The sequence below is a fragment of the Physeter macrocephalus genome, chromosome 15 (assembly GCF_002837175.3).
Source record: "Physeter macrocephalus isolate SW-GA chromosome 15, ASM283717v5, whole genome shotgun sequence".
NCBI classification, from domain to species: Eukaryota; Metazoa; Chordata; class Mammalia; order Artiodactyla; family Physeteridae; genus Physeter; species Physeter macrocephalus.
In genome coordinates, this window is record NC_041228.1 from 43,245,180 (window position 1) to 43,272,775 (window position 27,596).

The window sequence follows — 27,596 nt, forward strand, 5'->3', positions numbered from 1 at the left end:
GCTTGAATCTGCAAACAACATTGTTTTCAGACAGTTCATTCTTCCATCCAGGGATGCCCCCTCAGAGAGTGTGGATGGGGATGTGTGTGTGTGTGTTACGTGAGAAAAGTTCAATAATCAAAAGAACGTATTTCTGTGCTTTATATTGAAAAACAAGTCGCAGTCCTTATTTTCAGTTTCCACCGTCACTTTGTGAGACAGGTATCAGAGCTTGGGAATTGCGTCAAAAGGAAATGCCACAGGTTCCGCGCATTTCCTTCCAGGACCCGAGCAGAGGCGGGAGAGAGAATGACCAATCGGAGCGCAAGTTAAGGCTGCTCCCGCCCCTTTCCGTCGAGTCCCGCCTCTTTTCCGTACCGCCCTCTGGGAGTAGGGGTGTGCAGCAGGCTCGTCCCGCCCCCTCCTCTGAGTGACAGGACCGTGGACAGCAACATTTCCAGCCGGACACATAGTTTGTTGGCCCTTGCGTTGGCTGAGCTGAGGTGTGTGTGTCCCGCGAGGGCGAGGGGATTGGGGAGGCCCTGCCCGGGAAGCTCGGGGTCCGGGACTGAAAGCAGGCGCACCTCCTTAGTGGGCCCCCAATGCGTTTAGGAGACGTTCGATCCGCCCCTGGGAGCGGCACTTGGGCGGGCTGGGCGTAGGGGGGCTCTGGAAGAGGAGGAACCCAGAGCCCGGGAAACCCAGTAGGTACGGTAATGACTTAAGTACCCTTCCCGGCGAGCCGGGAGATCGCGGTGGGGGTGGGGATGGCGGGCGCGGGATTCGTGCGGTGGGTGGGCGTGGCCGCCGTGGTTGCTAAGGAACGCGCGGTTCCCGCCCTGCCAGCGTGTCTGGCGCTGGTTGCTGGGCCCTAGAAACCGTAGCCCCACCCACCTCCCAAGTCCTTCCATTAGGGTAGGGGTTGGCTCCCGTATGCTGTCAGTTAATTCGCGTCTGTTAATTTCACTGTCCTGAGCTCTGCGTCTATAGTTCCCGCTCAGGCCTCCCTCTCTCATGTTACTCTTCTTAACATTTTTCCTCGCCTCCCCTTCTAAAATGAACAAGTATCTGCAGACCAAAATATGTGCAGAGAAGGGCTTCAGGCAGCCTGAGGTGGCTTTATTGCCAGGATGGTGGGGCGGGATTGGGTCTTTTCCTGGTGTTTGGTGAATCCCTGAACCCACATGGTGTCCATGTGGATGACTAGGAAAAGGGAGTTAGAAGATCTGATTTCTTCCACCTGGAATTCTTTTAAATCGGTGCTGCTGTTTGAGCTCAATGAGCTTCTCAGGAAGTTGAGGCAATTCATTATTGGACATGCCCTAATATATGATCTCCCTTTCGGACCCCATTATGGAGAAGGGTGGTACTAAGCCTATAAAGCCCTCTTTTGCTTCACTGTCCCATATTTAATGATTAACTATGAGATAGTAACGATAGATAACCATTTCAAATCTCTTCTTTGCCCCAATCAGCTGGTCCCAAATGATTCAGCAGAACTAACATTCCATAGAGAAAACACAAAGGAGCTGAAAGTCTGCTTTTACTTCCTTCTGCTAGGTTTACTGTATAAATCCCCAAGAAGGAAGCTTGTACTACTTGTTACCACTGGGAAGAAGACTGGCCTAAAAGTCAGGAATCTAGCAGAGTTTGGAAATATTTGCCCTTGGGCAGTAACCCTCATAACTGTTTTCTCATCTGGAAAGTGGAGATACTTATGTGCCCTTTATTTCTAAAAAGTAAGGAGGAATAATTGGTTGTGAAAGTGTTATTAAAGTAATGATCTAACAGTTTACAGTAATGTAAACTGTTATTGATTACACTTTTAATCTATCTTTTTGTTTCTCTGATCTCTGTTGTTGATTCTGTATTAGTTCTTGTTAGTACCTGAAATGTCTTGCATGACATTTTTTTTTTTTCCATTGACATCACTAGATTTTTTTCAAGTATATTCAGAGCCTGAAAGAATTGGTAAAGAGTACTTTCTAATTAAACGATGAGTGACCTTTTTGGTGTCATATTCCGTTGTAAGAAGCCAAGGGAAGCTATTGACTCTCCCCTTAGAATAAAAACACAGTTACAAGCATAAGTGGACCTTGGATAAAGAACATCTGTTTTTGATCAACTTCTTGAGGGTTAAGGAAATTACTCTCCCACCTTACCTCACTCCAAAGAGTGAGTAATTTATATCCAAAACTACTTGGCTGGGAGCAGAATTGGGTCTCTTTCCTTCCTTACGCAATGCATCTCACTGTAGCTTACCTTAGTTCATGGTCTTCAATGAATCCTTTTTCTTTTCTTTTCTTTTCTCTTTTTAGTGTTTAACAAACATCAGCTACCAATGCTAAATAAACTGTTGCTGTCTTTCAAAAACATGTAAATTGTATTTTATTCCAAATGCCCTTTGATCATCCCCTTAAAGAATATTCTTATATTTAAGCAAGTAAAAGAGAAATTATTGTCAAATATTTTGGGAAAAGTTAAATTGTATTTTTGTAATTCTCTCTTCTATCAAAGTCCATTTTGGACAAAGAAAAGCTGATTACTTTTAGTGTGTGCTACTAGAATTATTTAACTTAAATGAACGATCTTTTATAACATTATAATTTCCCGTGTCTAAAAAATATTGTGTCTGACTCCACTTTGGCTCTTTTCCTGATTTCTGTATTAAAATGGAAGGCTAGAAATAGAGATATTTTGTTTGCTAACATACCTTTATCTAGCTTTATTAGTAAAAGTGGGCATCAGTAGTAGATACTATCATTAGATAGAGAAAACAATGAAAAGGAAAAATATATAGCTTTTGTAATAAACATAAGAGTATTTGGGAGCACTGATTATTTCTTTAGCACTTATAATTTTATTCGAACTGTTTAGTATTTATTCGTTTGTTCACTCAACTCACTTCATTTCTAGTGGAGAAGCTAGAATAAAGACAAACTGATTACAGCAAGAATTCTAATGGAATTAAAGTTTTAGGGCCTCAGTAAATAATAGCTCTTCTATTGAATTTGTAAACAGACAGGTGGAGTTGGCAAGATCTGCTTCATTACTACAGAGCTGATTGGACATAGTGCTTTCAGTGGGAGACCAAAAATGAGCACTAGAACTTCCTTCCCCTTTTTAGCTCCACTTCCTTTCTCGGAACCTAGACTTTAGTCCAGTGAGAGAAAATTTCAGTTTAAAGAACAGATGCACTTACTCAGAATTGCTGGTCTGTATGATCCAGGGCAGAGAGGGAAGAAAAAGAAGATAAACCCCTAGTGTTTACAGGTTTATAACAGGTTATCTCTACCCATTGGAATAATATGGACCAAAGGATTTCAGCTACGGATCATTGTTGGGAAGCTGTGAATACAGAGTGGGATCTGAGGCCAGGACTGTTAATCTAGTGCTCTGGTTTTTCATCCTGGATGGTACCTCTGGGCCATTTGAAATATGTGGAGGTGTTATTAAATTATTATGATATCTTTCAAAGCTACTGGCTTTTAGGACCCTGACATTTAAGGATGCTGAATATTGTGTAATGTAGAGGTCCACCAGCTCTTGTATAATGTAGAGGTCCACCAGCTCAATGAAAGCTTTCCTTCCCCTACTCCAACACCAAAATCATCTCCAGACTATTCCAGTGGAAGTTCCTCCATATAGAAACATGAAACTAGGCCAAATTTCCCCCTAGTCTTTGTTCATATGTGCCATGTTTTTTCTTTCTTTCTTTTTATTTTTTTTAATTGAAGTGTAGTTGATTTACAATATTGTATTAGTTTTAGGTTTATAACAGAGTGATTCACAATTTTTATAGATTATACTCCATTTAATGTTATTATAAAATAGTAGCTATATTTCCTGTGCTGTACAATATATTCTTGTGGCATATTTATTTTATACATAGTAGTTTATACCACTCAGACCTCTATCCCTATCATGCCCCTACCTCTTCCAGTCTCCCCACTGGTAACCACTAGTTTGTTCTCTGTGAATCTGTTTGTTTCATTATATTAATTTGTTTGTTTTATTTTTTAGGCTCCACATGTAAGTGGTAATATACAGTATTTGTCTTTCTCTGTCTGACTTATTTCACTAAGCATAATACCCTCTAGGCCCATTCATGTTGTCACAAATGGAAAGATTTCATTCTTTTTATGGCTGAGTAATACTCCATTGTATATATACACACCACATCTTCTTTATCCATTCATCTATTGAGTATCTACCATGTTTTTGATATCAATAGATTTGACTCTAAATATGAAGGTCTTAATAAAAACACTGCTTAGAACGTAGTTATTTTTTGGTATTCTCTCAGAATGACTAAAATTACATTAATGGAAAATAGTGATACATAGTTCATCATATTTAATATCCTTAAGACTGAATATATCCTTACTGAACATATAAGAATCATAGACTCCTAGAGTTCATTTTTTTTCACCCCTATTATGTACATTTAGTTCTTTCTTATATGGTACAAGTGTTAAGTATCTTTGCAACAATAGAGTGAGTAGTTATATATTTTCATCAAAAAGAAAAGATGACTTCTTAGCTTACTTTTTAGTTTTGAAATGTTAACAACAGTAGAAAGATAAATACTCTGTACTCAGTGGTTTAACAAACTCTGTTGTGTTGAATCAGAAGGTGGAGACAGTTCTGTAAATGAGAGGATCTTTTCAGTTTTATGGTTTTCAAGCCATTGAACATGGAGAATGAAGCAGGAATAAAGTAGCTTAGTTCTTCTGTAGTAGTAGTATGTAGGACAAAGTTGCAAAAACAGCAGACCAATTAGATTGAACAACTTAAAATTTTGGGGAAGACGAAGGGAAGATAGTTTAATACAAAAAGCATTTTTTACATACTTTGAATTTTAAAATATTCAAATATTGCAAGATATAGAATAAGAAATTATATGGATACCTGTGACAAAATCCTAACTGTAGATTACAGTTTATAACCTACACCAGCTAGAAAGTGCACTGGACTGAAAGTTTTAGACTTGGCTCCAGCAGTAGATACATCATTTGTTGGGTTTTATAATGTCTCCAGGCATCAAGTTCCTTATTTGTGAATAGAAAGAGTTGAAGATTTATTGTTTTCTACTAGTTTTTCTCTGAATAATATGCTTGAGTATTATAAAAATTCTCATTATTCACAGTGATTCACTTATAGCAGTTTACAGCACTGAATCTTTCTGGGCAGGAGTGTATTAGATACTTTTTAGGTATAATTTTAAAAAGAATATCCCAGTTCCTGATTTCATTTTGTCTGTTCATAGAGGTCTATTCTCTGTCTCTTCTCCTTCCCTCAACATCCCCCTCACCCTCCACACATGCACACACTTGGAAAACACTGGGCTATGTAGAAATGATCTATACAGGCTCTTTCAATGCCAGAACTTTCTGGATAAATTTAGCATTTGAAATGAATAAAGTGGAGCAAAAAAATCCCACAAAACCAAGGAAAAGGAAATTGGCAGAATACTCATAGGCATACCTGTGAAAATCTGAGAAGAATTTTAAGCTAAGGAAGAACATTTGAGGGAATTTTTTGATATCTAACACATGCAAGAATGCATAGCCTCTATGGATAGGAGAACTTCATATAAAAAGAGCAACGATTAAGTGACCCTAGGAAGAGAATAAGATAAAACAAAAAGAGGACAAAGAAACTGAAAAATGTGAGAACTGTATTAGTTTTATATTCATGCTGTATAATTTCTGTATTTCAAAGTCTGATATAGGTTTTACTGGGCTGAAATCAAGGTATTGGCAGGGATGCATTCCTTTCTGGGGACTCTGGGAGAGACTGTTTCCTTGCCTTTTCTGGCTTTTGGAGGCTGCCCACATTCTTTGGTTTATGGCTCCCTTCCTCCATCTTCAAAGCCAGCAACATTGCATCTCTCTGACTATTCTTCCGTAGTCAAATACATTATGACCACAACTAGGAAAACTTAACAACATTTAAAGACTCAGCTGGATAATCCAGGTGGTTCTTCATTTAATCACATCTGCAAAGTTCCTTTTGCAATGTAAGGTAACATATTCACGAGTTCTAAGAATTAGGACTTGGACATCTTTGAGGAGGGACATTTCTGCCCATCACAATAACATATTAAAAGTTCATATTTGAGGCAGTAAAGAGCAGAACTGATGTTTTGGTAGAAAATCTAATGTGTGGAGAATAGACTTGAAAAAATGTCCTAGTTGAAATACTGAATGCATGAAAAGAGAGAAAGATGAATGAAGTCCATTATATGAACATTTGGAATTTCTGAAGGAGAGACTAGAAAATAGATAATTGTTCCTAAACAAGAGAACAGAACATTTGAAAAAAAGTAATAAACAAAGGGATAACAGGAAATAAAAGTTTTATGAACTAAAAATGACCAATGTATTAGAAAGGATATTTGTTATATGAGATGTAACAACTCAGAGACACAATATCAAGATTTTTTTCAAATTATAATGATAAAGGAAAAAAATTTTCATATGTATAGAAAGAGAGAGAAAAAATAGCATATTATTATCAGGAAACGAAAATTAAGCTAGTCTCAGACTTCTTTTCTGTAGTATTAAATACCAAATGACAACAGAGCAACATTTTTAGAGTTTAAAACAAAATTCCATGCAATCTGTCTTGTTCACACACAGCAACAGAAAACCACTCTTAAGTATATAAACAACTCTAAACTACATACTTTTGCTTTGGAGGGAAAAAGGACAATAATTTATAAGAAGTTGATACAATATAAATGCAAAAGCGATGGTATATTAAAAAACAAACAAAACAGATGATATATCTTAGAGCCCTAGAATATAGAGGTGGCTTTAATAATTACGTTAAGTCTAGTTAAAAATTCAAATGTAACAAAAAAACTGCATGAGAAGATATATAATGTAAAAATTAATTCAGCAACAGCAATGTAAATTTAAATAAAACATTGTGATTTTCTTATTTATTTATGCCAGAGATGAAACCTGGTAATTCAAAAGTATGAATAGATTAAAAAATAAACCATAGATCAGCAAACTATGACCTGGAGCCCACCCACATCTGGCTTGTTTTTGTAAGACCCATGAACCAAGAATAGTTTTTATGTTTTTAAATGGTTGAAAAAAATCAAAACAATGATATTTTGCAATGTGAAAATTATATGAAATTCCCTCTATTGTTTATAAATAAAGTTTTATTGGAACACAGCTACATTCATTTTTTTACATATTGTCTATAGCTGTTTTTGTGTTAAAACAGCTGTGTTGAGTAATTGCAACAGAGATGTAAATGTGGTGCTCTCATAGCTTTGCATAGCTTCTCAGAGCACTACAAATCATAGTGACAAAATTGGGTTATAACTTAATTTTGTCTCTTGACCTGCAGAGCCTAAAATATTTATGATCTGGCCCTTTACAGAAAAACTTTGCAACTCCTAACCTAAACTATATATATGGACTTTAGTGTATAAGACTGAAACTTTCTTTTCAATTCACGGTACCCAGATTTACTCAGTTATTGACCTTCAATGTTCTACTTACCCTAGCAACTCTTTGGTCTTATATGGACTTGGGTTAAAACCAAGAATCTATTATTCTTTATATTTAATAATCCAAATTTTCTCTTTTTCATCTCTGTGCTTTAGAAACAAAATTCATGTAAAGATTTTAGAATATCACTTCCAAAGACAAAAATCAGTTAATACTGCAATACTATAAGAAGAAAAAATGAATACTTTACTATTGTATGCCAAAATTCTATGTGCTTATAGAGATAGATAAGCAGGTACTACATTTAATAAGTAGGTTGTATGTCAATCATTTAATAATCAAATATTTGTTTGGCAAGTATAGGTGAATTATTTCAGAAGAAGTGACATTGAAACAGGTTTTGAAGGATATTTGTAAATTCAAGGTGGTTAAGGCTGGGGCTAAGGTAACATGGAGAACAAGATTTGTAAAGCCACTAAGCTGTCAGTAGGGTCATGTGATTGGGAAATGTAAGAAATTCAGTAGCTGGAACAGAATTTGGAAAAAAAAAGTGGCTGGAGTTGAGGCAATAAGACCTGCTAGCCCAGGCCAAGAAGGCTATTATATGTCATGCAAAACAATTCTCATCTTGTGAGCAATGAGGATCCATTTCAGATTTTTGAACTGTAGAGCAACATGATCAGATTAGTATTTAGAATAATGGTTCTTAAATTTTTCAAGTACAGCACTCCCTAAAATTCTTTAATGCTATGACTTATACCTTCATGAAGCAAAAGTTGCCTTGGGATATACCCATTTATGTTATATTTATAACAGTTTTTCCTCTGAGGGGGATATATAAACAATCCCTCAATTTCTTTTCTCCATTTTATGTAAAGTCTATATCTCAGATAAATGATCTGAATACACTCTTCCTTGTAGAGGAAAGTGAGTGTGTTCTGTGATTAGACAGATTTGATTTCAGATCTTTACCCTTACCTTGTTAACTGCATGCTTGGAAAAGTCACCTAATCATTAGAAAACCTAGTTTTCCCAGTTGGGGTTAATTGTACTTATCCCACAGGAATGTTGTGAGAATTTCTGATAATGCATGCGACATGCTTAACACAGTAAATTGCTGATATAATTATTATTACTAATATTAATCATCATCATTATAAGGCTTCAACACCCATTATTCACATTTTCAAAACACAAAAGTTTTGAAAAATTATTTTTTTCCAAGTTTTCACAAATTCATTTGGGGCAAACCATCTTTGAAATGACAAGGTACTACTTACATAGTATTTATTTTTCTAGTCAGTGTCAATATTGATAAAATTTTGCTGTGAAGTATTGATGTGCTGCCCCCATACTCCTCTAAGAATGTCATGTAATTATGGTAGATATGGGACATATTACCTGTCTATAGTCTCCAAAACACATCTTGCCCATTTTATTTTATTTTATTTTTATTTTATTATTTATTTATTTTTTAGAATTTTTTAAAACTTTTTTTAAAAATTAAAAAAAAATTTTAAAGTCTTTTAAAAAGACTTTTTAAAATTCTTTAAAAATTCTGGACCATTCTTAAAGTCTTTATTGAATTTGTTACAATATTGCTTCTGTTTCATGTTTTGGTTTTTTGGCTGCGAGGCATGTGGTTTCTTAGCTCCCTGACCAGGGATCGAACCCGCACCCCTGCATTGGAAGACGAAGTCTTAACCACTGGATCACCAGGGAAGTCCCTCAAACATTTTAGATAAGGACTGAAGATCTATATTATTATGATTCTTTTATTTTAATAACAGCTTCATTGAGATATGATTCACAATCATAAAATTTATCATTTTAAACTGTACAATTCAGTGGGTTTTAGCATATTCACAGAGTTGTGCAATCACTACTATCTAATTTTAGAATATTTTCATCACCTCAGAAAGTACCCACTATCAGTCACTCCCCATCTGTTCTGCTCTCACCCTCACCATTAAACTTTTTCTGTATCTATAGATTTTCTCATTCTGAACATTTAATATAAAGAGAACAATAGGAATGATGCATTAATTGGACTTTTGTGAATGGCTTCTTTCACTTAGCATAATGTTTTCAAAGTTCATCCATGTTGTACCATGTATCAATATTTCATTACTTTATATGCTGAAATAATATTCAATCGTATGGTTATACCACATTTTGTTTATCTGTTTATCATGGATTGTTTTCACTTTCTGGCTATAAGGATAATGCTGCTATTTACATTTGTGTACACATTTTAATGTGAACATACATTTTCATTTCTCTCACATATATACCTGGGAGTGGAATTACTGGGTCACATGGCCATTCTGTTTAGTTTTTTGAGGAACAACCAAACTGTTTTCCAAAATGGATGCACCATTTTGCTTTCCCACAAACAATGTATGAAGGTTCTAGTTTCTCCACATCCACAGCAACACTTCTTATTATCTGTCTTTTGGTATAGCCATCCTAGTGGGTATGATTTGAATTGTGATTTTGATTTGAATTTCCCTAATAACTGATGATACTGGGTATCTTTTCATGTGCTTATGGCAATTTGTATTTATTCTTTGAGGAAATATCTATTCAAATCCCTTGCACATTTAAAAATTGTTATTTGTATTTTTACTGTTGTAAGCATTCTTCATATATTCTCTGTATATGACCCTTATCAGTTATACAATTTGCAAATATTTTCTCCCATTCTGTGGGTTATCTTTTCATTTTCTTGATCATGTCTTTTGGAATACAAAAGTTGTTTTATTCCGGTGAAGTCCAGTTTACCTATCTTTTATTTTGTTGCTTGTGCTTTTCATGTTGTTTCTAAGAAACTATTGCCTAACACAAGGTCATGAAGTTTTACTTCTGTGTTTTCTTCCAAGCATTTTATAATTTCAGCCTTTGCATTTAGGTCTATGACTTGGTTTGAGTTAATTTTTGTGTATGGTATGAAGTAGGAGTTCAACTTTATTTTTTTGCAGCATCATTTTTTTTAAAGACTATGCTTTCATATTGTGACACTTGACCTGAATTATCGTCATTATTTTCAAATAGTCTAAAAATTGCAAGCTATTTTTTTATTGAAATACAGTTGACCTACAATATTATATTAGTTTCAGGTATACTGTATAGTGATTTGACATCTGCATACATTATGAAATGATCACCACAATAAGTCTGGTAACCATCTGTCCCCATACAAAAATATTATTGACTGTATTCCTTATGCTGTAACTTATTTATTGTATAACTGGAGTTTGTATCTCTTAATACCCTTCACCTATTTCACCCACCTCGCAACCTCTCTCCCTTCTAGTAACCTCCCATTTGTTCTTTTCATCTATGAGTCTCTTTTCATTTTGTTTTGTTTGTTTGATCATGCAGTATTGGTCTTTTTCTTCACCTGATTTATTTAACTTAGCATAATACCCTCTTGATTCTTTTGCATGTAGCTATCCAGTTTCCCCAACACCATTTATTGAAGAGGCTGTCTTTTCCCCATTACATATTCTTACCTCTTTTGTCATAGATTTATTGATTGTATAAGTGTGCATTTCTTTCTGGACTCTGTTCTATTCCATTGATCTGTGTGTCTCTTTTTGTGCCAGTATCATACTGTTTTGATTACTGTAGCTTTGTAGTGTAGTTTGAAATCAGGGAAGGTGATATCTCCAGGTTTGTTCTTCTTTCTCAGGATTGCTTTGACTATTCTGGGTCTTTTTGTGTCCATACAAATTTTAGAATTGCTTGTTCTAGTTTGGTAAAGAATCCTTTGGGATTTGATAGGAATTGCATTGACTCTGTTGATTGCCTTGAGTAGTATGGTCATTTCAACCATATTAGTTATTTCAATCCATGAGCACAGTATATTTTTCAATTGTTTGTGTGGCTTCAATTTCTTTCCTCAATGTCTTAGAGTTTTCTGAGTACAGGACTTTTACCACCTTGGTTAGATTTATTTCTAGGTATTTTATTCTTTTAAATGCAATTTTAAATGGGATTGTTTTCTTAATTTCTCTTTTTGATAGTTCATTGTTAGTGTATAGCTATGCAACAGTTTTTGTATATTAACTTTATGGAATTCATTGGTGAGTTCTAATAGTTTTGCAGTGGTGTCTTTGGATTTTCTATGTATTTATATATGTATATAAATTATATAGTATATACATATTATATATATATTTTTATATATATATTCATGTCATCTGTAAACAGGGACAGTTTTACTTCCTCCTTTCCAATTTGGATTTCTTTTATTTCTTTTTCTTGTCTCATTGCTGTGGCTATGACTTCTGATACTAGGTTGAATAAAAGTGGCAAGAGTGGGCATCTTTATCTTGTTCCTGATCTCAGAGTAAATGCTTTCAGCTTTTCACCATTGAGTATAATGTTGGCTATAGGTTTGTTATACATGGCCTTTATTATGTTGAGGTACATTCCCTCTATACCCATTTTGTTGAGAGTTTTTATCACAAACAGATGTTGAACTTTGTCAAAAGCTTTTTCTACATCTATTGAGATGACCATTTTTTTTAATTTGATAATATAATGTATCACATTGATTGATTTGTGAGTATTGAATCATCTTGTGTCACTGCGATAAATCCCACTCGATCATGGTGTATGATTCTTTTAATGTATTGCTTGATTTGTTAATATTTTGTTGAGGATTTTTGCATATATGTTTATCAGTGGTGTTGGCCTGTAATTTTCTTTTTTTGTGGTCTCTTTTTCTGGTTTTGGTATTCAGGGTGATGTTAGCCATGTAAGATGAGTTTGGAAGTGTTCCTACCTCTTCAGTTTTCCAAATAGTTTGAGAAGGATTGATGTTAACTCTTTAAATATTTGGTAGAATTCATCTATGAAGCCATCTGGGCCTGGACTTTGTTAAGAATATTTGTTTTTTTATTACTGATTGAATTTGTTAATTAATGATTGAGTAAATTAATATTAATGTATTTATTAATGGCTGAATTTCATTACTTGTAATTGGGCTCTTCATATTCAGTTGGCCAAAAAGTTCATTTGGGTTTTTCCATTACATCTTACAGAAAAAGATGTATGTTTTCCCATACATCTTACAGAAAAACCCAAACGAAATTTTTGGCCAACCCAATATTTTCTAAATTCTTCCTGATCAAGTCTTGGGAGATTGTACATTTCTAGAAATTTATTCCTTTCTTCTAGGTTGGCACATAATTGGTTGTAGTAATCTCTTATGAGCCTTTGTATTTCTGTGGTGTCAGTTATAACATCTCCTTTTTCATTTTTCATTTATTTGGGCCCTTTGTTTTCCTTGATGAGTCTGTCTAATGGCTCATCCATTTCGTTTATCTCTTCACAAAGCCAACTCTTAGTTTTATTGAACTTTTCTCTCTCTCCCTCTTTTTTTTTTGTCTCTGTTTTATTTAAGTCTGCTCTGATCTTTGTTATTTCTTTCCTTCTACTAACTTTGGATTTTGTTAGTTCTTTATTTTCTATCACTTTAGGTGCAAGACCAGATTGTTTCTTTCAGATTTTTTGTTTCCTGAGGTAGGCTTGTATCACTGTCAACTTCCATCTTAGAGCTACTTTTTCTGCATCCCACAGATTTTGGATTGCTGTGTTTCCATTTTCGTTTGTCTTCAAGTATTTTTTTACTTCATTTGATTTCCTCTATTACTGATTGGTTGTTTAAGTAGCATATTGTTTAGCTTCCACCATGTTTGTGTTTTCTGTAGTATTTTTTTTCCTGTAATTGATTTCTAGTCTCATAGCGTTTTGATGGAAAAAGATGCTTGATATGATTTTAATCTTCTTAAATTTATGAAGACTATTTTGTGGCCTAGGATGTGATCTATTATGGAGAATGACCCATGTGCACTTGAAAAAAAATGTGTATTCTGCTGTTTGGGGATGGAATTTTTTATATGTATCTATTAATTTCATCTGCTCTAATGTGTCATTTAAGGCCAGTGGTTTTTTTTTTTTTACTAATTTTCTGTCTGAATGATCTGTCCTTTGATATAAGTGGGGTGTTAAAAGTCTTCTACTACTGTATTACTGTCAGTTTCACCCTTCATAGTGGTTAATATTTGCTTTATTTATTTAGGTGCTCCCATATTGGGTGCATCTATATTTACAATTGTTATATCTTCTTGTTGGGTTGATCCCATTATCATTATGTCATGTCATACTTTGTTTCTTATTACAGTTTTTGTTTTAAAATCTATTTTGTCTGTCAGTGCTACCTCAGTCTTTTTTGTTTCAATTTTCATAGAGTACTTTTTTTCATTTCCTTACTTTCAGTCTGTGTGTGTCTTTAGAACTGTAATGACTCTTGTAGAAAGCATATGTATGAATCTTAATTTTTTAATCCATTCAGCCACTCCATGTCTTTTGATTGGAGCATTACGTCCATTTAAATTTAAAGTAATTCTTGATATGCATGTACTTATTGTCATTTTGTTAATTGTTTTTGGGTTGTTTCTGTAGTTTTCTTTTCTCTTTTCTTCTTTTGCTTCCCTGTTGATTTGATAGCTACCTTAGTGTTATGTTTAGATTCCTTTCTCTTTTTTTGTGTCTGTATCTATTTTAGGTTTTTGATTTGTGGTTACCCTGGGGTTCATATATAACAACCTATGTACATATATATACACATATGTATTGTGTATGTGTGTGTATGTGTGTGATTATTTTAAGTTGATGATCTCTTAAGTTTGAAGGCATTCTAACCGCCTTATATTTTTACTCCCCCACCACCACGTTTAATGTTTTTCATATTATATTTTTGTTTTTGTGGCCCTTAACTATTTATTGTGGATATAGATGATTTTACTACTTTTGTCTTTTAATCTTCCTACTTTATAAGTGGTTGACTTACTGTATGTTTGCCTTTATCAGTGAGATTCTTTTCTCCTTTCATAAGTTTCGTATTTCTAGTTGTGGCCTTTTCTTTTCTGATTAAAGGAGTCCCTTTAATATATCTTTTAGACCTGGTTTGGTGGTGCTGAAGTGTTTTAGCTTTTGTTTGTCTGTAAAACTTTTGATCTCTCTATGAAATCCGAATGAAAGCCATGCCAGGTAGAGTATTTTTGGTTGTAGGTTTTTCCCTTTCATCATTTTAAATATATCATGCCACTAGCTTCTTGCCTTCAGAATTTCTGCTAAAAGTCAGCTGATAGCCTTATGGGAGTTCCCTTATACACAACTTGCTGCTTTTAATAGCCTTATGGGAGTTCCCTTATATATAACTTGTTGCTTTTAACTTGCTGCTTTTAATATCCTCTGTTATTATTAATTTTTGCTATTTTATTTATAAAGTGTCTTGGCATGCACCTTCTTGTGTTCATATTGTTTTGGAATCTCTGTGCTTCCTGGACTTGGACGTCTGCTTCCTTCCCCAAGTTAGGGACTTTTCAGCTATTATTTCTTTTTTCTTTTTTTTTTTTTTTTTTTTTTTTTTGTGGTATGCGGGCCTCCCTCTGCTGCGGCCTCTCCCATTGCGGAGCACAGGCTCCGGACGCGCAGGCCCAGGGGCCATGGCTCACAGGCCCAGCCGCTCCGCGGCATGTGGGATCCTCCTAGACCGGGGCGCGAACCCGGTTCCCCTGCATCGGCAGGCGGACGCGCAACCACTGCACCACCAGGGAAGCCCTCAGCTATTATTTCTTTAAATAAGTTATCTGCTCTTTCTTCTCTTTATTCTGTGACTCCTATAATGTGAATGTCAGTTTGCTTGATGTTGTCCAAGAGATCTGTTGACTATCCTAATTTTTAAAAATTCTTTTTTTTTTTTTTTTCTGTTCAGCTCGGGTAATTTCCAGTAGTCTATCTTCCAGATTGCTGATCTGTTCCTCTGTATCTAATCTACTATTAATTTCTTCTAGTAAATCTTTTAAATTGCAGTTATTGTAATCTTTGCTCTCTTTGTTTCTTCTTTATATTTTCTAGCTCTTTGTTGAACTTCTCACTGTGTTCATCCATTCTCCTCCTGCATTTGGTGAGCATCTTTATAATCATTACCTTGAACTCTTTATTGGGTAGATTACTTATCTCCCCTTTGTTTAGGTCTTTTTCTGAGATTCTACTTGTTCCTTCATTTGGGACATATTTCTCTGTTGCTTCATTTTTCCCAGTTCTCTGTGTTTATTTCTACGTTAGGATCAGTCAATTATGTTTCTTCTTCTCAGAGAAGTGGTCTTATGTAAGAGATATCCTATGTAGCCCAGCATCATGTTCCCCTCTGGTCACCAGAACTATATGTCTTAGGGCTGTCCCATACATGGGCTGCATGTGCCCTCTGTTGTGGCAGGGCTGACTACCATGGTCGTGCTGGTAGGTGAGGCTGGCCCCAACCCGGTTGGCTGTGAAGCCACATGTTGTGTGGTAGCTGCAGGTCTGCTAGGGGATGGAATGAGCTCCCCATGCAGTTGGTTGTACAGCCTGGGGGAAATAGGACTGCTGTTTGCCTGCTGGTGTGTGGGGCTGAGTCCTAGCATGGCTGTTTGCCTGGTCCAGGTGGGCACTGAGCTGGCACTGGCCTGCTAGAGAGCATGGCCAAGTCTCTGGGCAGCTGTCCACACAGTCCAGAGAGGCATGGGTCTGTTGCTATCCCACTGATGGCTTGAGGGAGGATTCCAAAATGGGGATTGACAATGCTGGTGGTATTGCTGTAGAATGAGCTCCCAGAAATGGTTGTTGCCAGCTTCTCCATCCCCACGGGGAGTCCCAGTTACCTCCTGCCTCTCTGGGAGGCTCTCCAAGATCAGCAAGTGGGTCTGACCCAGGTTCCTCTCAGACTACTGCTTCTGTGCTGGGATTCAGAACATGTGAAGTTTTGTACGTGCCCTTTGAGAACAGAGAGTTTGTTTCCTATAGCTGTCTGGCTCTCCCAAACATAAGGATTGCTGGTTTTCAAAGCCAGACATTCTGAGGGTTTGTCTTCCTGGTGCAGGACCCCTAGGCTAGGGAGCTTAGTGTGGGGCTCAGGCCTCTTATTCCTTGGGGAGGAACTCTAAGATTTTAATATTCTTTTCATTTGTGGTTTGACAACCTGAGGAAGTGAGCTCTGACTATACCACATCTCTGCCTCTCCTATTCATCTTCTTGTGGTCTCTTCTTTATATGTTTAGCTGTGAAAAATCCTATATGCTAGTCTTCACGTTGTTCTCATGGAGAATTGCTCTGTAAGTAGTTGTAATTTTGGTGTGTCCGTTGAACTCCAGGTGAGTTCATGGTCTTCCTACTCCACCATCTTGGCCACCTCTGCAAGCTATTTTTAATGATATAATTACAATTAGTAAAACTTGTATTCTCAAATACTTTGAGTTAAATTTTGTGTTGATTATTATTGTTAGACAGCAGTTTGGAACCACTTAAATTTGATACTCTTATCTATGTGAGAGCAATTGTGGCATAAAGCTAGAGATAAGTTCAGAGCCTGGCACATAATAAGTATTTAATAAATATTCATTGAACAAAAATGAATAAACCATGCATTATTTGAATGTTTTCCTTGTTGTTTTTTAATTGGCATTTAGTTTAGAAAGTAACATGTACTTAACAATTATCGTTGAATAAATATATTTATAGGTCGACTCTACAGATTGCAATAACAGCAAATAAATTCAATTTAGTCTCTACATTCATATTTAAGTCTAAAATATAGTGGAAACATCTCTTACTACTTTTCAGATAATCACCATACAATGAACCATTCTTCAAGTGTGATCTGCAGAAATAATGTTACTGTTTATTACAGTGGAAGGGGGTCTTTACTTAAATAAATTTGGGACACATTGGGTCAAGTAAATTTAAATAGGCTTTTCTATTACAGGACTTTTCAGAGCTTTTTTTTGAAAGTGTACCTTGTGTAAAGGAGGAATAGTATGCAATGTTTTTCAAGTATACATGGCCATAGAAACTTAATTTGAATGAACATATAACAGAGTTAGCAAACCACAAACCACAACTTGGAAAATGCTACCACAGTGATTTTATTTTGTGGACATTAAGGAACTGGAGAGCATCCATTTAATATTTCCATATACTCTGTTTTGAATTCCAGTAAGAAAAAGCAACCAAGAGTATTATTGGTATCTGGAGTTAAATTTGCCAGGAATGCAAGCACAGCTTCCTCAGTAAAGATCTCGCCTTTGGAAACATCTTACCCCTTGACATCTCTCCAGAGTTAAGACTTGGCAGCCTCAAGGACACAACACAAGGTGTGTTTATTTGATTTAACATTCGGCAAAAGGTGTTCTGACTTGTGATTTGTTTTCTTTCACTTTGTTTTTCTTGTTTTGGTTTGTTTGTTTTTGGCAATGAACTTGAGTTTGGAATTAGTTCTTTTTTTATGGGAGGCAGGATTACAATGGGGAAATGTTTTTACTTGGATTTATTTTATGATTTTGGGTAAATCCAAGAAAATGAAGCAAGATCCATAAAACTATAAATTTTTATCTGATTAATTTGTTAAATCATTTAATATTATTAATTGTCTATGAGAATTTGTTGCCACATTAAATATTTGATCTCTCTTGATGTTTGATACACTATGATACTTTGATACATATGATACATATGTTGATAATTATATATTGGTTAAAATCAATGTCCCTCATAGTAAGTAATGAACAAATTAAGATCATCATAAAATATCTATTATTCAACATTATTTTAAATCTTTCTTGATTAATTGGTACATCTATGTCTCACATGTTTCGTGGAGAGAGGAAATATGTTATAAAATGGAAGAAAATGGGCCCCCATTATATCTGTGACCCTATCTTCTAATCTCTTCTTCCACCCCTCATTCTAATTAGAACTCTTCAATAGCTCCCCATTTCACTCAAGACAAAATCTAAAGCTTTGAAACTGGCCTGTATGTCTCTGCAAGACCTGGCTCCTTGTTACCTCTCTAATCTCATCCCTAACTACTCACTTGCTCAGCCATACTCTCTCCCTTGTTGTTATTTGAACATGCCAGGCATGATCCCATCTCAGGGTTTTTCCATTATTTTCTCTACTGAATTGCTTTCTCCCTGATATCTGCATGACCAATTTATTTACTTTCTTTTGGGTTGTTATTAAAAGGTCACTTTCTAAATGAGGTCTTACGTGGTCACCATCCAAAATATCCCTGCTCTGTGTTTTCTACTTAGCATTTATCTTATCTAATAAACTATGTATTTTATACTTAGTTGTGTTGCTCACTGTCATTATCATTTGCAAGAATATTAGTTATTCCTATGAGGGCAAGGGTTTTTGTTTGCTCTGGTTTTATTCTAGCCACCAGAGTAGTCCCTGGCCTTTGATGAGTGAATGAATGAATGCTTAATTTAGCAAATATTTTTTAAGGACTTACCATGAGCAGTGCTAGTTGGTGAGGATAAGGAATAAAATACACAGTTCCTGCCCTCAGAAATACACTTTGAAGGGAGGTAGAAATTGCAGCAGTATGAACAGAACATTATCATTACTTGGGGAAGCAACATTTAATCAGACTGTGTTGGGCTCATGAAAGTCTTCCTGAAAAATGTAACCCTTTGAATCACTCAAATAGCCTAGGTTATGCTGTAGGAACAAAGAGGCCCAAAGCTCAGTATCTTTCTTTTTTTAATTTTTATTTTATATTGGAGCATAGTTGATTAATAATGTTGTGTTAGTTTCAGGTGTACAGCAAAGTGCTTCAGTTATACATGTACATGTATCTATTCTTTTTCAAATTCTTTTCCCATTTAGGTTATTACAGAATACTGAGCAGAGTTCCCTTCCACTATACAGTAGGTCCTTGTTGGTTATTTATTTTTAATATAGCAGTGTATGTGTCAATCCCATTCTCCCAATCTTAACACAACAAATATTTATTTCTCACACAGACTACATGTCCAAATTGGATTGGTAGGGACTCACAGTGACCAAAGACATTGAAGACTTCATCTGAATGTACTTCCATGATCACTGCAGAAGTGAGAAGAAAGAGTGGGTAGTTATGCACTGGCATATAGAGTTTCACTGGTCAAAGCAAATTGCTTTATTTCAAATGGGGGACTGTGAAGTACAATACTGGCCTCTGCGCAAAGGAAAAGGAAAATTGGAAGATATGTGAACAGAATTAATGACTACCATGCCTTTCTACTGTTTTAAAGGAGTATAAGATACCCAAGTGAAGAAGTATTTGAAAGCATTTTCAGAGAAAGGAAGGGCATGGGCAAAGCCAGTAAGCTGTTACATATTATGATCATTTCAGAAAACTACATGTAGTTAAAAGTAGTTGGGGCATAGTGCATGTGTGGGATAAAGACAGATAAAGAGATTAGTGGGAAAACAGGGGTTAGATTATAACACACTACGGAATTAGAACTCTATCCTAAAGGACTTAGGGAGCATTGAATGATATAATATACCTCAGAGGAATTTCTTGATTAAATTTAATTTGTGAGAGATTATTCCTGTTTTTTTTTTTAATTGAAGTATAGTTGATTTACAATGTTGTGTTAGTTTCAGGTGTACAGCAAAGTGATTATATATATATGTATATATACATATATATGTGTATATATATATATACTTTTTCAGATTTTTTTCCATTAAAGATTATAACAAGATATTAATATAGTTCCCTGTGCTATACAGTAGGTCCTTATTGTTTATTTTATATATAGTAGTATATATATGTAGTAGTATAGTATATGTTAATCCCATATTTGTATCATTTTTATTAGATTCCACATGTAAGTGATATCATATGATATTTGTCTTCCTCTTTCTGACTTGCTTCACTTAGTATGGTAATCTCTAGGTCCATCCATGTTGCTACAAATGACATTATTTCATTCTTTTTATGGATAAGTATTATTCCATTGTATATGTATACTACATCTTCTTTATCTGTTCATGTGTCGATGGACATTTAGGTTGCTTCCATGTCTTGGCTATTGTAAATAGTGCTGCTATGAACATTGGGGTGCAGGTATCTTTTTGAATTAGAGTTTTCACGTGAGATATTATTCTGGAATCAGTGTGGGGGATGGCTTTGAGGGGAGGAAAAACTGGAGACAGTAAGACCAATTATGATACTAATGCAGTAATGCTGGTGAGACCCTGGATAAAGACAATGACAGAGGAGATGAAAAGGAGGGGAACAAAAGGTAAAAAGGCAGGAAAGTGTTTATGGGGTGGACTCCAGGGCACAGAGGAAGTAGGATACTTCTTACACTGGCAGTGTTTGTTCCTGAGCATGTGTATGTGGATTTTTGTTTAGTGTGTGTGTAAATGTGTATGTTGGTGTGTGTGAGAGAGTGAGAGTGAGCTTGCAAAGTCAGTTGGCGTTACCTAAAGATCTATGTTTTCTTTGTGATTTGGTAAACAAGCTCATGTGCCCAGACTGAAACGAAGATGGGTTTCAGGAGAGCCCTGCAAGCTGGAATGGCTACTGAGTCAAATGGGAGATGGGATCACCTTGGGGCTGAGAAGTTGCTGGGTAGTGTTCTGTACTTGTAAAATATCAGGTTACACATTTTACAGCAAAAATTGCTTTTGGAAGTTCAGTTGCTTTTTTCTTTAAATTGTTTAGAGTTCAGCAATAATTTGAAAATAAACATTTTAAATGAATTTGTGTATGCTATTTCCATTAGAGGGGCCCATGATATATAACCTATCCCCTGCTCCCAAATTTTGGTTAATGTGATAATGAAGACGCAATTATTTTATAATAGAGGAAAATTTTCTAAAATTAGTGAGGTAGTTATTCAGTGCTTTTATAAAATCAATCATTTTTTATGATAGACTGAAATAAAATACTGTAATGTTATAGTGAAGTTTAATTTTCAAAAAGAAAATAGAGAAGTGATTGGAATACTTATTATATTTTTCTTAAACTTTTTTGGAAGACATTGGAATGTACTATAATTTAAAGATATTCTGAAATTATATTTCTTGTTTGCCATTGTATGTTAGACCCATGGTCATTTTAAATATTGGGGATGCTAAATTTATTACTGCAAATTCAAGTTTTGGTCATTGACAGAACCAGTTTTATCTAGTGTCAGACTACTGCTCTAGTAGAAAGAACCATACTGACCTGCCCAATGCTCATGGTGGATATATGAGAGAAATTGTGACATACCAACTTAGAAATAACATCAAGAGTTTACAACTCCTGAACTCCTGATAAGAGAATATCAAAGAAGTTGTGGAAGTGTTGAACTGAGAAGATTCTCTTCTTAGACTGGAGAATAATTGGAGATTTCTGACAAAGATAAGAGATTCAGTTGTTAGTTTAAAACAACTAACTAGTGGGGACTAGTGTTTAAGATTTTTGTTGTTGTTCAGAAGCCTTCCATTTTAGAAAGTATTTTTGCATACTGATTATGTACATATACTGTAAACATAGAAGTGATAATCTATTTATTCAAAGTTTTCAACACACTAACAAGAAAACAGCATATGTAATTTGGCATTTTAAAAGTTATCCAAAGATACTTTTTCTGAAACCACTTAGCTGATGATAGAAGATGGTTAGGAGACCAAATAATAGCAGAAAGGGTACAATTTATATGTAATTAAGTTACACATAAGATGCATATTATGAGACCATTCTTTTCTTTTTGTATCTCATTGACTTTTTAAATGAATGTGAGGTCATCAAGTTCAGGTTATTTATTTATTATTATTATTTTTTGTCTAAAAAAACCTATTTGGACTGTATGGTGCCTCAACAGTGAGTAACTGATTAAGCTAGAATGATGTAATGATACTAACAACATTTATTGAGCAATTACTATGTGAGAAGCACCATGTTAAGTACTTTAAATGAACTAGCTATTTAATTTAATGCTTAGAGCAGCCACATGGGATAGGAATTCTTACTGTACTGATTTAAAAAAATAGTAAATTAGCTTAGCTTCATAAACAACTAAAAAGTAACAGAACCAGAAAGGAAATGAGTTAAAGCAGGGAAGAGTTAACCCATACTTTATCAGACTCATATTCTCATAAAAGATAGAGAACTTATAGTAATATTTTAAAGCTCAAAGCATTTTTAAATTAAGTTTATAAGAATTAAGCATAAAATGTGGATGTTTTAAGTTAACGTAACAGTCTTCTGAAAAATATCTACTCAAAAATATACTGAGTGTCTACTATGTCCACAGTGTTCTAACTGTTTGAGATTATTTCATTTTCAAACAATTGTGGTACTACATTCTAGTGGAGGGAAGTCAGAAAATAAGCAATAGACTAAATTTAATATGAAAAGAGCTTTTTAACATTTTAAAAGTAATAGTTGATAGGTCTAAGGTAAAAACTTTTCTGTTGCAACACTGATCATCTAATTGTTCATATTTTATATGCCTACAGCAAATCACCAAAAAAGTGAAATATTGATTGCTGTAATATGGTTATTTATTTTAAATATTATTGACCATTAGTTTGAATAAATCTCTCCCTTTCCTCCCTCCTTACACACTGAAGATGCAGCATTCCAAGAAAACAATTAAATGTCATTTGTAAAAGAACTTTATATAATTACAGAACTAAGTGATCCATGGCTTAAACAGAATGAAAGTGAAAAGTCTCAGGACATATTTTTCCTATGAAGGACACATTTAAGTGCATTTTAGCACCAAAATAATTGCAGATGCTCATAATTAAAGTTTCAGTCGTCGTCTTTTTGTTTGCAATATATAGGGGTATGTTTATGTGTGTATGAGAAAGAGAGGAAGGGAAAGAATAAACAAGAGAATGAGAATGGATAATGCCAAAGCTCCCTAGGTGCTTTTGTTTTAGTAGCTTCTCAGAATTCTACCTCTATAATTCAGGGAGTTGACTAAACATTTACATATATTGTTAAAGTAAACATGCCATTTTCTCTGTTCTATGTTTCTTCTATTTTCTCTCAAGTGGTCTCGGTATTACTATATTAGATATTCTTTTATGTAGCTGTCTCTAGTATACCACTCCATAACTACTTGGTAGACCATCTTACATTTATTCTTTCTTGTGTATGCTTTAAGGAGTTAAAAAATGAATTTCATTATTGAAGTAGTAATGATGTGGTACAGTGAAAAATTAAAATGTTCAGTCACAAGGTCATTAACAAAGAATGAAAAATAATTAAGGGCAAGAGATGAAAAAAGGTTTTAAGATAAAATCGAAACTCAAGTATGAAAAGACCACTGTGTTGAGAGAGGCATATGAGAGATTTTTGCAGAGGATACAATCTGTATTAAAAGTCCAGTTCTGTTAGGAACTAGACTTTTGTACTGAATGAGATAACATGAAAGTCTTTGGAACAGGCTGTAAAAAAGTTTTGGAAAAAGTAAAGGTAACAAAAGTGACAAATGTAGTTATAAAATAAGCAGTAAGGAATATGATTCATTAGGGAGAATTTTGGACCAACCAGAGATTATGATTATGGCCAATAATGTGAAAAATTTGGAAAACAATATATTTTTCTTTATTAATTGCTTCATCAGTTTATTCATGCACTAAGAGTTGTTTACTTTCATAAAATCACATTTTCCGATCTGAACTAAACAAGGCAAGTTTAAAGGCAGGGACTCAGAACAGTTCACAGCCTTTTCACTACATTCATTTCTAAATGCCTTATTTGAAAGAGAATGCCCTGGTTTATGATTTTCATATCTTTTTCCCTTTTAGAAAGAGGCAGATGGTATGAAAACTGGACTCCCTTATTTAAAGGGAATGTTGATATTTATAACCAAGCTTATCTCCAGCAAGATTTGTTTTTTGCAGCTGTTCCAGGTTGAAAAAAAATATTATATTAAAGCTCTGGCTTGTTTTTCTTTCCATATTTGGGGGGGGGATCTTCCGAATGTGAAAAAGTGATGTTTGATTTTAAACATGAATGCAATGTAAACTGTGATTTTTTGCTTCTATATGTGAATTTTCTGTTTGTATGCTGTGATGATATTACTCTTTTTGTTTCACTGATCTATTTCCTAGATACATCACACTTGAGAAATAATATACTCATCTTTTTCCTATCATCAAAGTATTCTAGGAAGTGTAGTAGATTTTCGCTGAATTAGCCTTTATTATTAAACAAACTATTTTCTAACTGTCCATTTTGATATGTTAGTCATTTTCTTTCTGCCCAGAGTGAGTATATTTTTCACTGGGAAATCAACTTTTTCTGTTCTTTTTTTATAGTTGTATTATTTTTTGTAAGATATGTTTTTCTTTCTTATTTTCTATTCTTTGTTTCTATTTTCAATTATAAATGCTATTTTTCTCTGAACATATTTTAGAAACTTTCTTTTATAATTTAATAGAAAATTAATTATATTTTATACTCTAAACTTAATACATGGAGCTATCTTTTTGGGCATGTGATGACACTAGAATGAATCTCTAAGCTTATACACACACATAATCTTTGTTCATATGTGTTCTTATTATATACCCACATGTACAAAATTTTCCATAAAGAAGGATACTTTATCAATAGATATATTTATTTATTGTGAATATATGTGATTATTGATTTAAGTGGACATAACTTTCACAGCTTGCTTGTCAAGTTAAAGCAAGCCCCATTATTTTCATAAAGATTACCTTCTTGAATATGAAATATTATGCAAATTATGATTATGTCAGGCATATATTTTTCCTTTTTAATAATTAAAACTGAAACTTTTATTTAAAAGTTTTTAGTGTTAATCAGCACTCACAATTAAACTATTTAATTTAATATCATGAAAACCAGCATATTGCTTAAATTTACAAAACCCCAACCATTATTAGTAGTAAACAGTTTATTTCCAGAGAGTTTCTGGCTGTTTTCTGAATAAACCGTTTAAACTTCAATCTTTGATTCATAAAATAATCAATCTCTCTCTTTAATCACATAGAACATTAGTAACTTTAGTAGATTTTATCAGTTCAGTTTATTCCACACCTCCCTTTATTCTTCCTTTATTCTTTATAATGATGATCACAGTTAAAAATGTTAAGTGAAGAATATGTGAACTCTTTGTTGGTGTGTCACCTCTCTCCCTATCTTTTTGTAAGGAATGCTTTTCACTCTAGTATGTTAGTTCATTGTACAAATGCCATTTTTTCCTTGCATGAGTGTTTGCCTAATGTGGGTTTAGTAAAAATTTAAATGGAATTCTCAAAATAAACAAATTGACTTGAAACACTTAGTGAAAGCTGCTAGCATTCTATTATTCTGTACTCTCACCATGTAACAAAGCAAGTGATTCTACAAAAAGTAGGAAACTGCAAACAAAAGTCTTTCACCTTACTATTCCTGGTTTTATTATTATTACTGCATGTTCCCAATGGATACCGTACGAGTGAGCATTTAAGGATCCTGTGACCTGGGGTTGTCTATATTCATTTTCTACTTCTTTAGCCAGGAGATCCAAAGTATGTATTTCTCAAATTCTTTGAAAATAATAAAAATAATAAAGATAAAAGGGTGTTCTTTCAATCAGTACCTTATACATCTAAATCTCACATAAGTTCAAATGCAAAGCGCTAGGGCAGAAATAAAATACATTCTTTTATTATATGATATGGTTGAAGGAGATGTTGTGTTTAGTCATATAAAAGTAGTAGTGTATAAAAAAAGCAAAATAAAATATATTTATAAACTATATTAAAATAATTGAAATTTTAATTCAGAAAGCATTTATGTGTTTCCCAGGCTTGCAGCCTTTCATTTTGAACATCAGTGATCATTATTCTATTAGTTCATGGGGAAAATAGCAAACTGCTCACAATAATCACCCTCTTTTTTTGAAATATCCTTCTAGAGGACCTGATTCCAAGGTAAAATGTTAGCTTATGTGAAGGAGGATTTAATTAACACTTGAAAATTGACCAGTGGGAGAGAGAGAAAACTTGTAGAGTAGTAATGCCATTTTATAGTGAATAAAAATTGATTCTAAATATAATGACACTTTAATTTCTTAATAAGAATGTAGTTTAGGAAGGATCTAACAAACGTTACACATTCTTTGTCTTTAAAAATAATTACTGGGAATTCCCTGGTGGTCCAGTGGTTAGGACTTGGCGTTTTCACTGTGGGGACCAGGTTCGATCACTGGTCTGGGACTTCTCCAGGCTGGCTGTATAGAACCAATTAGTTGGGTTGAGCAGAAGAAAGTAATTTATCTTCCAGCATCTTCCTATCTCTTATTTTTCATTGGTCAAAGTTCACCTCATAGTTTGTTACTATCCCTGTACTTTTCAGATTGTTGTTGTGCTATGGGGATTGGGATTTGGAAGTGGCAGGAGGAGCCAAGCTTCCTATGGGTCTAGGTGTAGGTATTGCTGTAGCTGTGGAGGTAGTGTTGGAAGCTGTACCTTCACCTTCACCCCCAGAGGAAGCCAAGTCAGCCAGTGGTATTAGAAGTTTAGTTGAGGTTAATGGCTGGTGCTATTGGGCAAGTGACTGAAGATCCAGGAGGCAGTGAATCTGCGGAAGTACATAAATTGGGTCTAACATAGAATGACATGTAGTGATTGCATCTAGTCAATTTCTTTAAAGATTCCTTATAATATGTAAATGTGCCTTTGATAGTACCTATGTCATAGTTAAAACTCATTAAATGTTTATGAAGTTTAATTTTTAGATAACATTGTCTCCTTGGTCATCAGATAGTCTTTTCAAAATTTAGATAGTTTATTTTTTAATAGATGGGGAAATAATCAAGCATAATTACTATGAGAAGCAATAGATATCATTCCTTTGGATATCCATTGTTAATTGAGTCCTAGAGTTATACCTAAAGACATTGATCTTGTGGATGTGTTACCTTTCAAATATGAGTATTCAACCAGGACAATATTCTTTACAAAACCAATTGTCTAATTTTCACACCATTACTGTAACAGCAGAATTCAGATTAACATTTACATGGTCTTCTTATACAAAGATTTTGTTATTATTTATTTTTTGTTATTATTATTAGGATCAGGGTAGGATTGAACCCAGGTTCTCTGATAAGGCTTGTTGGACTGTCCAAGGTATAAAGGTTAAGAACAAATAGATGTATTTAATCTCTGAGGTTTCTTCTGATTCTGTGATTCTGTTGTACTAAATAAACTGTTGTGCTGCCTAGTTATACTCAGATCCTTCTTTTTATATATTTAAGGTAAGTTCCATGGCTTTAATGCTACCATTCT

The 27,596-nt window shown here is 34.4% G+C and overlaps 1 protein-coding gene across 3 annotated transcripts in view; it reads left to right on the plus strand.

Annotated features, from left to right (window-relative positions):
• Positions 1 to 389: 389 nt before the first annotated feature.
• The window catches only part of TRIQK (triple QxxK/R motif containing), a 94,439-nt gene continuing 67,232 nt past the window's right edge, over positions 390 to 27,596 (plus strand). The window contains exons 1-3 of one of the 3 annotated variants that reach the window (XM_028500576.2): positions 392 to 482; positions 15,387 to 15,435; positions 17,503 to 17,659. The gene's annotated coding sequence lies outside the window, so the exon portion shown is untranslated. Of the gene's footprint in view, positions 485 to 15,386; positions 15,436 to 17,502; positions 17,660 to 27,596 lie in introns of all 3 variants that reach the window. The other 2 variants (XM_024115919.3, XM_007113843.4) reach the window with 2 other exon arrangements.